Source organism: Bacillus rossius, assembly GCF_032445375.1.
Source record: "Bacillus rossius redtenbacheri isolate Brsri chromosome 9 unlocalized genomic scaffold, Brsri_v3 Brsri_v3_scf9_1, whole genome shotgun sequence".
NCBI classification, from domain to species: Eukaryota; Metazoa; Arthropoda; class Insecta; order Phasmatodea; family Bacillidae; genus Bacillus; species Bacillus rossius.
This window is the reverse complement of record NW_026962012.1, coordinates 19,887,485-19,899,672: the sequence shown is the minus strand read 5'-3', so window position 1 is coordinate 19,899,672 and position 12,188 is coordinate 19,887,485.

Sequence of the window (12,188 nt, the reverse complement as noted above, 5' to 3'; positions counted from 1 at the left end):
TAAATACTAAGTCACGTTTACAGCTCTCAAGCACACGTGGAGGACAGGCAAATTGCAAAACTGAGCTTTTGAACTGAGCAAAAGAAAGATTCTGAGTAATTGCGTCAGTAAGTAATTGCAAAAATGCGGCTCCACAGAGACTCAGCAGGGCCTTTAACAATTCTGCCTCACTAACTAATTTCAGCCCTTCAAGACGTGATGCCGCACTTAAAAAATCCAAAACAGCTCGTGGCTCGCAGCTATCAAGCCGAGGAAGAAGCTTAAGGTTAGAAAAAAATAATTTTGTGTTAAATTTTGAGTTCAAGGCGGGGCCAGAAGGGGGTGGGAACTGCCGAGACGGTACCTCATCAGCTGATTCCCAGGAGTTACGAACATGCTGGACGAGTAGGCTCCTCAAAACAGCAACAGTAGCGCCCTCCTCGAAGGAAACGCCCTCCTCGGAGAGGATTTGAACCAGCTCGTCACGGCGCAGACGATACACCCATCCCGTGACCGGTGACCCCATGGTGCATGCAAGACAAAAGAGAAAAACAAAAACGTTAATAGTCAGCATAACACAGCAGAGTTGCGCAGTTGAAGGCTTCCATGAGCTTCATGGGACAGTGTAAACAGGTGAAGTACATTCACGTGAACCTTCAACTGCGTGTAACACTATCCTAAAAATACTGAATAAATTATGTTGAATAAAAGGTTTTCAAAGAGGTAATCTAACAATTATAGCCAAGGATGGATGCAAAGGTTTAAATAGCAAGAATGAATTTACATACATGTCGTTTAATCCTGGGCAAAAGCCTCACGTAAAACATTCTTTCACATACAAGAGTAATACTGGGTTTTTAATAATACTGATAGCAAGAAAAATTAGCGGTACAAATGCCACGGCAAAATACGTGAACACATATCCATGTTTTCTTTAGGATTAAATACTTAATACATAATAGAAACTTGATAGATACTTGATGGATAGAAATATTACAATTAAGTATTAACGCTTACACAATGTCGTGAACACAGACATGCCTCATTAGAGAATACAAAAAACGTCAAATGAACATGCAGGCGACCGCGGCCTGACCTACACTAGGCGGTATAAGCTTACTGTAAAGCATGATAAAGCAAGATATAAAAAGAAAACTCACAAATTAATACATTAAATACATTACGTAAAAACATGTCCTAACGAAGACTGTAGACCAGACGGGGAGAAACGTCAAACAAACTATGCATGGTATTAATACAAAAACGATCAAGGAAAACAATTAATGCCAAATAGAATTTAGACGGTGACGGCCGAAATAAGAATTTATAATACAGCTATTACCAAGTACCGTTTACATTACTGTAAGGGTCACCACCTTACAACACTTACGTGCATTCTCCCCGCTGTCACACACTCTCTCTCTAAAGCAAGTATCAGACTACATGCTTAATTCACGACCAGCACCGACTGACTGCTAACGAACAAGAAGAGCCTTCATGGCATTACACCTAGTTTTAATTAAGCAAGAGGGCGCCACGCGCATGCGCGGACACCTCACGAGGGGAAGTCAAAACACAGCACTGGACGCAGAGAGGGGGGGGGGAAGGTAGGAAGGGAAGGAGCGCCGAAGTCCGCCGCGCGGCGCGAAGTTCAAGTGACGCGCACCGACCACTTCAACTGTGTGCTGGCTGGCATCATGGCGGGAACACGGACCAAACAGTCCAAGCTCACCACCTTCGCTTAGTAGTGCTTTTTTACTCTGTCCAACTCTTCTTCCAGAACAACCCTTCTGTTCCCGTAACCAACCTGCTTGTTAATTAATACATTAATTTTGCATCCAGCATGAATGAACCCAGGGTTTTCCCTCTGTCAATAGAGGCTTCACCTGGGCCCACCTTATCTAGTGTTAGTCTAGAGTAGTCAGTGAGGGGAGTTTGTCATGGCACTAATGGTGGCCATGGCTGACCAATTCCCTCCTAGCACATGATGCATGCGACCTCTCCTGCATGGCTAACCCCTGCATGATTAGAGCGTATAGGCTTCGGCCTGAGACGGACCTAGGTCTCTCCCTAACCCAGACCCCTCCCAAATACATTTGGTTTTAGTTAGGTTAAGAAAAAAAAGGAAACGCACAAAGCATCTAAGTAATCCATAAAACTTCTTTTACTCTTAGCAGTATTTATACTTATTTCACTTAAAAATTTTAATTTTGTCATCACATGTATTCACCAAAATAAAGAAAATAATTATTTCCTCATTAATGGAGCACTATGATCCAATTGTATCTGTAGGAGACTTTAGGGATAATACTTTAGAAAAACAATGAAACTACATATTTTGATTATCATGTATGAATAAAATGTTAGGTATCTGTTACATAACAACACTGATTGACAGCATTTTGACTCATACTCTAGCTCCTATTTTTAGAGTTAAAAGTTATTTTATCTAATTATCGTTAGCTTTAATTGCAATAGCAAAGTTAAGTCTTCGAATAGGCAGCAATAGAAGTTTTCCCGTTTTCAAATAGAATAACAGTGAACTATCGCAATGGCAGAAAATGTATTATACACCTGAACCGCGTCCTTAAGGATGGCACCTTGGCGCTACGACTCTCGTCTTACCAGCAACAAAGCTTGTTGCATGTTTTGTTCTCACCACGTAGAACAATACCAAGTTGTCATAAATAAGAGCACAACGCTTTGGTAGTGTAACATTTTACACGCAACTTTTTGTCAAATTTGTATTATTATAATATTCTCGTTCCTTTCCCATTATCGACTTGAAAAATCGGCTTCCACTGATCTTCTCAGGGCCGACGATACAACAGCGACTTCCGCCGAATTGTCCGCGAGTTGGTATTCACTATATTCCCAACAAAGAGCTCCTGTATTGGAAACCTCCAGGGCGTGACTGACTGCCTCTACGCCCTCCCCGCAGGCACACAGCCCGGGCGGGCGCCCCGGCTCCAGAGTGCCTGCAGCTGTCGCCCCCGGTTCTTGTTGCGAGGCGAGCACCCCGAGTCGTCCACGAAACAAAGCTTTCAATCTGTGAAAAATTTGCCCAAAGCTGAATTTTTGCACAGTGGTAGAGCCTACTATGCTTAATAACATACCGAAAGTTTACTGCTGTAGACCTTGTACGTATCACCGAAAACGTGCAGTTAAGTCCTAGATGGCAGCGACTTACAGCAGTTCATTAAAATGATTCGCGTATACGCAGTTATTAACGTAGACTCTCCGTAAATGCATCCAAATAATCTAGAAACACCATTTTACACATTTATGTTAAAACATTTTCAAAATGTTAATACTAAAGGTACGATATTAATCGATGAAGTAATAAGAAGTGTCTTTTATTCACAACGAAAGAATTAAAAACACGATTAACATAAAGATATATGGTCCGCCGTAATAATCACTTTTACAAAAGTTGTTGCATATTTTTAAAGCTTTAAAATGGTATATTGGTTAATTCTCTGACTCAACTGACCGGGCCTCTGAAAGGTTCCGAGCGTCGTAGTGTGTATCCTACCGTGTGGGTACTTAAGTCGCTCGGGTCGGAACAAATTTTGGTCTTAGGAAACAAAGTTTTTTAACATATGGAAAATTACATAAAACCTGAAATTTTGTACAGCAGCAGTATCAATATTTCTTAGTAACATATCAAAAGTTTACCGCTGCAAACCCTGTGCGTTGTACCAAAATCGTGCAGTTAAGGCCTAAGTTACAATTTCTTGCATTGACCCACAAAAATAAATTTTGTAAATGCAATTTCTATAGTATAATCTCATAATGAAGCCCAAAATGTTCTAGGAACTTAACTTCAATTGTTAAAAACAAACACATTTATAAAGATTAAATATATTTTCATTAAATAGGTAGTAGATTTCATTTCACTCCTTCTTTGTATCAATACAAAATAGTGATAATTCAATAAAATTGATTCAATTTTATTCATAAAAGTATGCAATCATTTCATCAATATTTTGTTATGACGTCACGTTAAACTATCGTCCATAAACCGACTTTACAGACAACCAATTTTTTTTTAATTTAAGAAAATAAAAATACAATTACATAAACATGAAAGGCCCCACGTAAAATTCATTTAAACCAACGAAGTTGCATATTTTTTAAGCTTTAACAAATGGTATATTGCTTAAGAGTGTGACTCCATTGATCTGCCCGCTGGCGCTGAAGCGTTCCGAGCGGCGTAATGTGTAGGCCTATTCTACTGCGGGAGGTGCTGAAGTCACTTGGGCTGCGGTGAATTTAGCTCTTAGGAAACTAACACTTTTAATATAAAAAAAACATAAACGCTGAATTTATTTAGTAGAGTTAGAATCAACGTTCTGTAGTAACATATCAACAGTTTATCGCCCCATACCTTGTGCATCACTCAGAAAACTAGCGGTTATGTCCTAAATCTTAGCTCCTTGTTGCGCTCTACAAATATGAATTCTACAAACGTTTTTATTATTGTATCTTCTCAGTTATCACATAAAATTAGTTTTCAAAATCTTTTATACTTTTGAAAGTTTAGAAGTGTGTGTGTGTGTATATATATATACACAAATTTTTACAAAATCGCAGGAATTAATATATATATATATATATATAATGCAAAATAAGAAAGTTGTATCAACAAAATTTTGCGAAATGTTTTTTTTTTTTACAAAATCGCAGGAATTAATATATATATATATATATATATATATAAACTACAGGAACTTGAAAGTCTTTTAAATTAAGTTTCTTGATATTTATTAGTTTTTAAATGGTATATATTTAGTTGTCTACAATAACCTATTGGGTCGCTAGAGCCGTTAGAGCGTCGCAATGTGTACTGCTCTAGGCTTCATGCTAAAGTCGTTTGTGTTGGAGTGTTTTAGTCACAGGCAACAAAGATATTAAAAATAAAGATAAAAATCGCTAGTAAATTCCTCCAATTAACTAATGTAAGTAGATGCAAAAGTTTATTTGATTTTATTACAATACATCAGAATGAAAATATTTACCTAAGATAAAAACCACAAACCTTTATGGGCGCTATGAAAACTGTAAATGTTTTGTTTCTAATAGACCATGAAGCCTGGATAAAAAATAGATTACGTTACTGAAGTAATAGAATAAGACAATAACTATCATATATTTATTTGTTGATTAGTATTGGTATTAATTTTGAATTCTTTACTTAGTTTTTCTAATCTGGTTTTTCAGTCTTTACTAAAGCATTTTTTTTTAAGTTTACGAACTGAAAACATGCTCTCAAATATTGATATTGTGCCTCATCTCAAATGTGACGTCATGCGTCCGATGCCTAGAGTTATTACTTTAAAGTTCATTAGTGTTTCGATTTTCCCATTTCAAACAGATTTAGTCAAATAAAAAATAAAAGCTTAAATCGTTCTTTATGAGAAGGAAAGCTTTCCCAATTTTTTTTAGATATTTGTATACATAATTGTTAAACTTGGTATTTTTGGGTGTTCCTGTTGACAAGTTCTAACAAAATTGTTTATTGCAACTTTATGGAGCCATCATAACTTAAGAAAAAATATTAGATTATTATCTTATTTGCGATAATTTAACTGATTTTTTGTTAAATCGAATAAACGTAACATATCTGCAGCAATCCCTAAACTAAATCTTCGGAACTTTGAAACTTGGCCATGAAGGTCGCGTGCAACGCTCGTCGCGCCGGCTTGCTGCGACCAAAGCACCGCCGCAGGACGGCACACACGCCGACCCTTGTTTTGTATGTAAATCATACTTTTATTTCAATGAATGTTTAAAAAAAAAACTTCATAAAAAATCAATAACGTTATCGACTTTGTTTCAACTTTTTATTCAACATTGAATTTTTTTAACGTGATCGTGTTGAATAGTGTATCTGGATTATTTTTATGCACTTACAGAGAGTCTACGTTATTAACTGCGTAAACGGGAATCATTTTAATGGACTGCTGTAAGACTCTAACTTCTAGGACTTAACTGCACGTTTTCGGTGATACGCATAAGGTCTACAACGGTAAACTTCAGGTATGTTATTAAGCATAGTCAACTCTAACAATTGGCAGAAATTCAGCTATGGACAAATTTTTCACAGATTTGTGATTCTTTTTGTATTTCCTAGACAAGGGCCTGGGCAGGGCGACACACCCCGCGCATGCCGTGAGTAAACGCTACGGTTCCCGCATCAACTCCCCTTCGGTGAACTGCACGCCTTAGGTGATTCCCAAAGGACGCAGGGCACTCCCGGCCGACAGCACGCGCGAGCGGAGCTAGCGAATGTACGCCCGACGACAAGAAGGCTATAGGGATGTTAGCTTCCCGGGTGTAGCCAAGTCGGGTGACTATAAGTTTATAGATGAGTTGACACTTTTATAGCCTGAGCGTCTTAGCAGAAAGGAAACCTTTCTTTATACTTTGAAAGGTCGGGTCGTTGCGCTCGTCATAAACCCTTGGAGCAGCTCCACAACACGTCCTCTTCCGATGGCAGCGCAGATTGAAAATTTTCCACCCCTTGCAGTATTAGTAAGACATATCAAAAACTTATATACAATAATTAAGTATGCAATAAATAATAAAATCTATAATAGTGGTTCAAATATAATGAAATAAATAAAAATATCAACATATTTGTCGGGTGAAGCTATTGCCTGCAAGGAAAACAGGGCGTAAGAACTTGTTGAGGACCGTCGGCATTAAAAGTGTCGGCCAAGTAAAAAATTATGATAGGAATATTTTGTTAAGAAAGATTTCAGCATTCATTTGATACATGGCTGATGTTCGACCAATACTTGCTATCAGTCCTAGACTCGTTATCATATAATGCCAGTTTTTGAAATATGTACCTTGTTAGACCTTAAATATATAAAAAAATACTGTTAAGGATACTAATACAATTAGTTAAATAACAAGCCTTACACATTTAGTTTAGGATCCCGTAGTTGGAATTTTTTATTTCAGTTTCTGAACGGAGAAAAAAATGGTTTTTTCAGGTCCTGTAATGGGCGGGTGAAGCTATTGCCTGCAAGTAAAACTGGGCGCGCGATCTTGTTGCTGTCCGTCGGCATTAAAACTGTCGGCCCAGACAAAAATTCTGAACAGTATATTTTGTTAAGTAAGGTGACAGCTTTCATTTGGTATATGGCTGATGTTCGGCCAATACTTGGTATGAGTACTGGAGTCGTTTTAATATAATGCAAGTATTTGAAATATGTACCTTATTTGACCTTAAATAATTTTAATAATACTATTAACACATACTAAGTTTTTAAATTAAATACAAAGCGCCATATCTTGCGTTTAGGACCTTGTAGGTGGATTTTTATATTTCAGTTTAAAACAGAGAAATAAAATGGTTTTTTCAGGTCCTGTAATGGGCGCATGAAGCTATTGCCTGCAAGTAAAACTGGGCGCGCGATCTTGTTGCTGTCCGTCGGCATTAAAACTGTCGGCCCAGACAAAAATTCTGAACAGTATATTTTGTTAAGTAAGGTGACAGCTTTCAGTTGGTATATGGCTGATGTTCGGCCAATACATGGTATGAGTCCTGGAGTCGTTATAATATAATGCCATTTTCTGAAATATGTACTTTGTTTTACCTTAAATAACTTTCAATAATGTTTTTAAAAATACAAATTTTTTAGTTTAATAAAAAGCCTCACATCTTGCGTTTAGGACCTTGTAGGTGGATTTTTATATTTCAGTTTAAAACAGAGAAATAAAATGGTTTTTTCAGGTCCTGTAATGGGCGCATGAAGCTATTGCCTGCAAGTAAAACTGGGCGCGCGATCTTGTTGCTGTCCGTCGGCATTAAAAGTGTCGGCCCAGACAAAAATTCTGAACAGTATATTTTGTTAAGTAAGGTGACAGCTTTCATTTGGTATATGGCTGATGTTCGGCCAATACTTGGTACGAGTACTGGAGTCGTTTTAATATAATGCAAGTTTTTGAAATATGTACTTTGTTTTACCTTAAATAACTTTAAATAATGTTTTTAAAAATACAAATTTTTTAGTTTAAATAAAAAGCCTCACATATTGTGTTTAGGACCTCGTTGTTGGATTTTCATTTTTCACATTTTAACAGAGAAGTAAACTGGTTTTTTCAAGGCCTGTAATGGGCGGGTGAAGCTATTGCCTGCAAATAAAACTGGGCGCGCAATCTTGTTGCTGTCCGTCGGCATTAAAAGTGTCGACCCAGACAAAAATTCTGAACAGTATATTTTGTTAAGTAAGGTGACAGCTTTCATTTGGTATATGGCTGATGTTCGGCCAATACTTGGTATGAGTACTGGAGTCGTTTTAATATAATGCAAGTTTTTGAAATATGTACCTTTTTTGACCTTAAATAATTTTAATAATACTATTAACAAATACTAAGTTTTTAAATTAAATACAATGCGCCATATCTTGCGTTTAGGACCTTGTAGGTGGATTTTTATAATTCAGTTTAAAACAGAGAAATAAAATGGTTTTTTCAGGTCCTGTAATGGGCGGGTGAAGCTATTGCCTGCAAGTAAAACTGGGCGCGCGATCTTGTTGCTGTCCATCAGCATTAAAAGTGTCGGCCCAGACTAAAATTCTGAACAGTATATTTTGTTAAGTAAGGTGACAGCTTTCATTTGGTATATGGCTGATGTTCGGCCAATACTTGGTATGAGTCCTGGAGTCGTTATAATATAACGCCATTTTCTGAAATATGAACTTTGTTTGACCTATAATAATTTTAAAAAATGTTTTTAAATTACAAATTTTTTAGGTTAAATAAAAAGCCTTATATTTTGTGTTTAGGACCTCGTTGTTGAATTTTCATATTTCACTTTTTAACGGAGAAGTAAAATGGTTTTTTAGAGGCCTGTAATGGGCGGGTGAAGCTATTGCCTGCAAGTGAAACTGGGCGCGCGATCTTGTTGCTGTCCGTCAGCATTAAAAGTGTCGGCCCAGACAAAAATTCTGAACAGTATATTTTGTTAAGTAAGGTGACAGCTTTCATTTGGTATATGGCTGATGTTCGGCCAATACTTGGTACGAGTCCTGGAGTCGTTTTAATATAATGCAAGTTTTTGAAATATGTACTTTGTTTTACCTTAAATAACTTTAAATAATGTTTTTAAAAATACAAATTTTTTAGTTTAAATGAAAAGCCTCACATCTTGTGTTTAGGACCTCGTTGTTGGATTTTCATTTTTCACATTTTAACAGAGAAGTAAAATGGTTTTTTCAAGGCCTGTAATGGGCGGGTGAAGCTATTGCCTGCAAGTAAAACTGGGCGCGCGATCTTGTTGCTGTCCGTCGGCATTAAAAGTGTCGGTCCAGACAAAAATTCTGAACAGTATATTTTGTTAAGTAAGGTGACAGCTTTCAGTTGGTATATGGCTGATGTTCGGCCAATACTTGGTATGAGTACTGGAGTCGTTTTAATATAATGCAAGTATTTGAAATATGTACCTTATTTGACCTTAAATAATTTTAATAATACTATTAACAAATACTAAGTTTTTAAATTAAATACAAAGCGCCATATCTTGCGTTTAGGACCTTGTAGGTGGATGTTTATATTTCAGTTTAAAACAGAGAAATAAAATGGTTTTTTCAGGTCCTGTAATGGGTGCATGAAGCTATTGCCTGCAAGTAAAACTGGGCGCGCGATCTTGTTGCTGTCCGTCGGCATTAAAACTGTCGGCCCAGACAAAAATTCTGAACAGTATATTTTGTTAAGTAAGGTGACAGCTTTCATTTGGTATATGGCTGATGTTCGGCCAATACTTGGTATGAGTACTGGAGTCGTTTTAATATAATGCAAGTATTTGAAATATGTACCTTATTTGACCTTAAATAATTTTAATAATACTATTAACAAATACTAAGTTTTTAAATTAAATACAAAGCGCCATATCTTGCGTTTAGGACCTTGTAGGTGGATTTTTATATTTCAGTTTAAAACAGAGAAATAAAATGTTTTTTTTCAGGTCCTGTAATGGGCGCATGAAGCTATTGCCTGCAAGTAAAACTGGGCGCGCGATCTTGTTGCTGTCCGTCGTCATTAAAAGTGTCGGCCCAGACAAAAATTCTGAACAGTATATTTTGTTAAGTAAGGTGACAGCTTTCATTTGGTATATGGCTGATGTTCGGCCAATACTTGGTACGAGTACTGGAGTCGTTTTAATATAATGCAAGTTTTTGAAATATGTACTTTGTTTTACCTTAAATAACTTTAAATAATGTTTTTAAAAATACAAATTTTTTAGTTTAAATAAAAAGCATCACATATTGTGTTTAGGACCTCGTTGTTGGATTTTCATTTTTCACATTTTAACAGAGAAGTAAACTGGTTTTTTCAAGGCCTGTAATGGGCGGGTGAAGCTATTGCCTGCAAGTAAAACTGGGCTCGCGATCTTGTTGCTGTCCGTCGGCATTAAAAGTGTCGGCCCAGACAAAAATTCTGAACAGTATATTTTGTTAAGTAAGGTGACAGCTTTCAGTTGGTATATGGCTGATGTTCGGCCAATACATGGAATGAGTCCTGGAGTCGTTATAATATAATGCCATTTTCTGAAATATGAACTTTGTTTGACCTTAAATAATTTTAAAAAATGTTTTGAAATTACAAATTTTTTAGGTTAAATAAAAAGCCTTATATCTTGTGTTTAGGACCTCGTTGTTGGATTTTCATTTTTCACATTTTAACAGAGAAGTAAAATGGGTTTTTCAAGGCCTGTAATGGGCGGGTGAAGCTATTGCCTGCAAGTAAAACTGGGCGCGCGATCTTGTTGCTGTCCGTCGGCATTAAAAGTGTCGGCCCAGACAAAAATTCTGAACAGTATATTTTGTTAAGTAAGGTGACAGCTTTCAGTTGGTATATGGCTGATGTTCGGCCAATACATGGAATGAGTCCTGGAGTCGTTATAATATAATGCCATTTTCTGAAATATGAACTTTGTTTGACCTTAAATAATTTTAAAAAATGTTTTTAAATTACAAATTTTTTAGGTTAAATAAAAAGCCTTATATCTTGTGTTTAGGACCTCGTTGTTGAATTTTCATATTTCACTTTTTAACGGAGAAGTAAAATGGTTTTTTCAAGGCCTGTAATGGGCGGGTGAAGCTATTGCCTGCAAGTGAAACTGGGCGCGCGATCTTGTTGCTGTCCGTCGGCATTAAAAGTGTCGGCCCAGACAAAAATTCTGAACAGTATATTTTGTTAAGTAAGGTGACAGCTTTCATTTGGTATATGGCTGATGTTCGGCCAATACTTGGTACGAGTCCTGGAGTCGTTTTAATATAATGCAAGTTTTTGAAATATGTACTTTGTTTTACCTTAAATAACTTTAAATAATGTTTTTAAAAATACAAATTTTTTAGTTTAAATAAAAAGCCTCACATCTTGTGTTTAGGACCTCGTTGTTGGATTTTCATTTTTCACATTTTAACAGAGAAGTAAAATGGTTTTTTCAAGGCCTGTAATGGGCGGGTGAAGCTATTGCCTGCAAGTAAAACTGGGCGCGCGATCTTGTTGCTGTCCGTCGGCATTAAAAGTGTCGGCCCAGACAAAAATTCTGAACAGTATATTTTGTTAAGTAAGGTGATAGCTTTCTGTTGGTATATGGCTGATGTTCGGCCAATACATGGTATGAGTCCTGGAGTCGTTATAATATAATGCCATTTTCTGAAATATGAACTTTGTTTGACCTTAAATAATTTTAAAAAATGTTTTTAAATGACAAATTTTTTAGGTTAAATAAAAAGCCTTATATCTTGTGCTTAGGACCTCGTTGTTGAATTTTCATATTTCACTTTTTAACAGAGAAGTAAAATGGTTTTTTCAAGGCCTGTAATGGGCGGGTGAAGCTATTGCCTGCAAGTGAAACTGGGCGCGCGATCTTGTTGCTGTCCGTCGGCATTAAAAGTGTCGGCCCAGACTAAAATTCTGATGAGTATATTTTGTTAAGTAAGGTGACAGCTTTCATTTGGTACATGGCTGATGTTCGGCCAATACATGGCATGAGTCCTGGAGACGTTTAAATATAAAGAAATTTGTAAAATATATGGGCTGTGTTTATCTTGATATTTTAACAATTTAAGTTTTTTATTGTTTAAAACTTTTTTTGTTTATATTATGGTACATATATTTTGTTATGTTGTATATTTCATACATTTTTCTTTCTTTTATATGCTTTTATTTTCGTTAAATTATGTTAA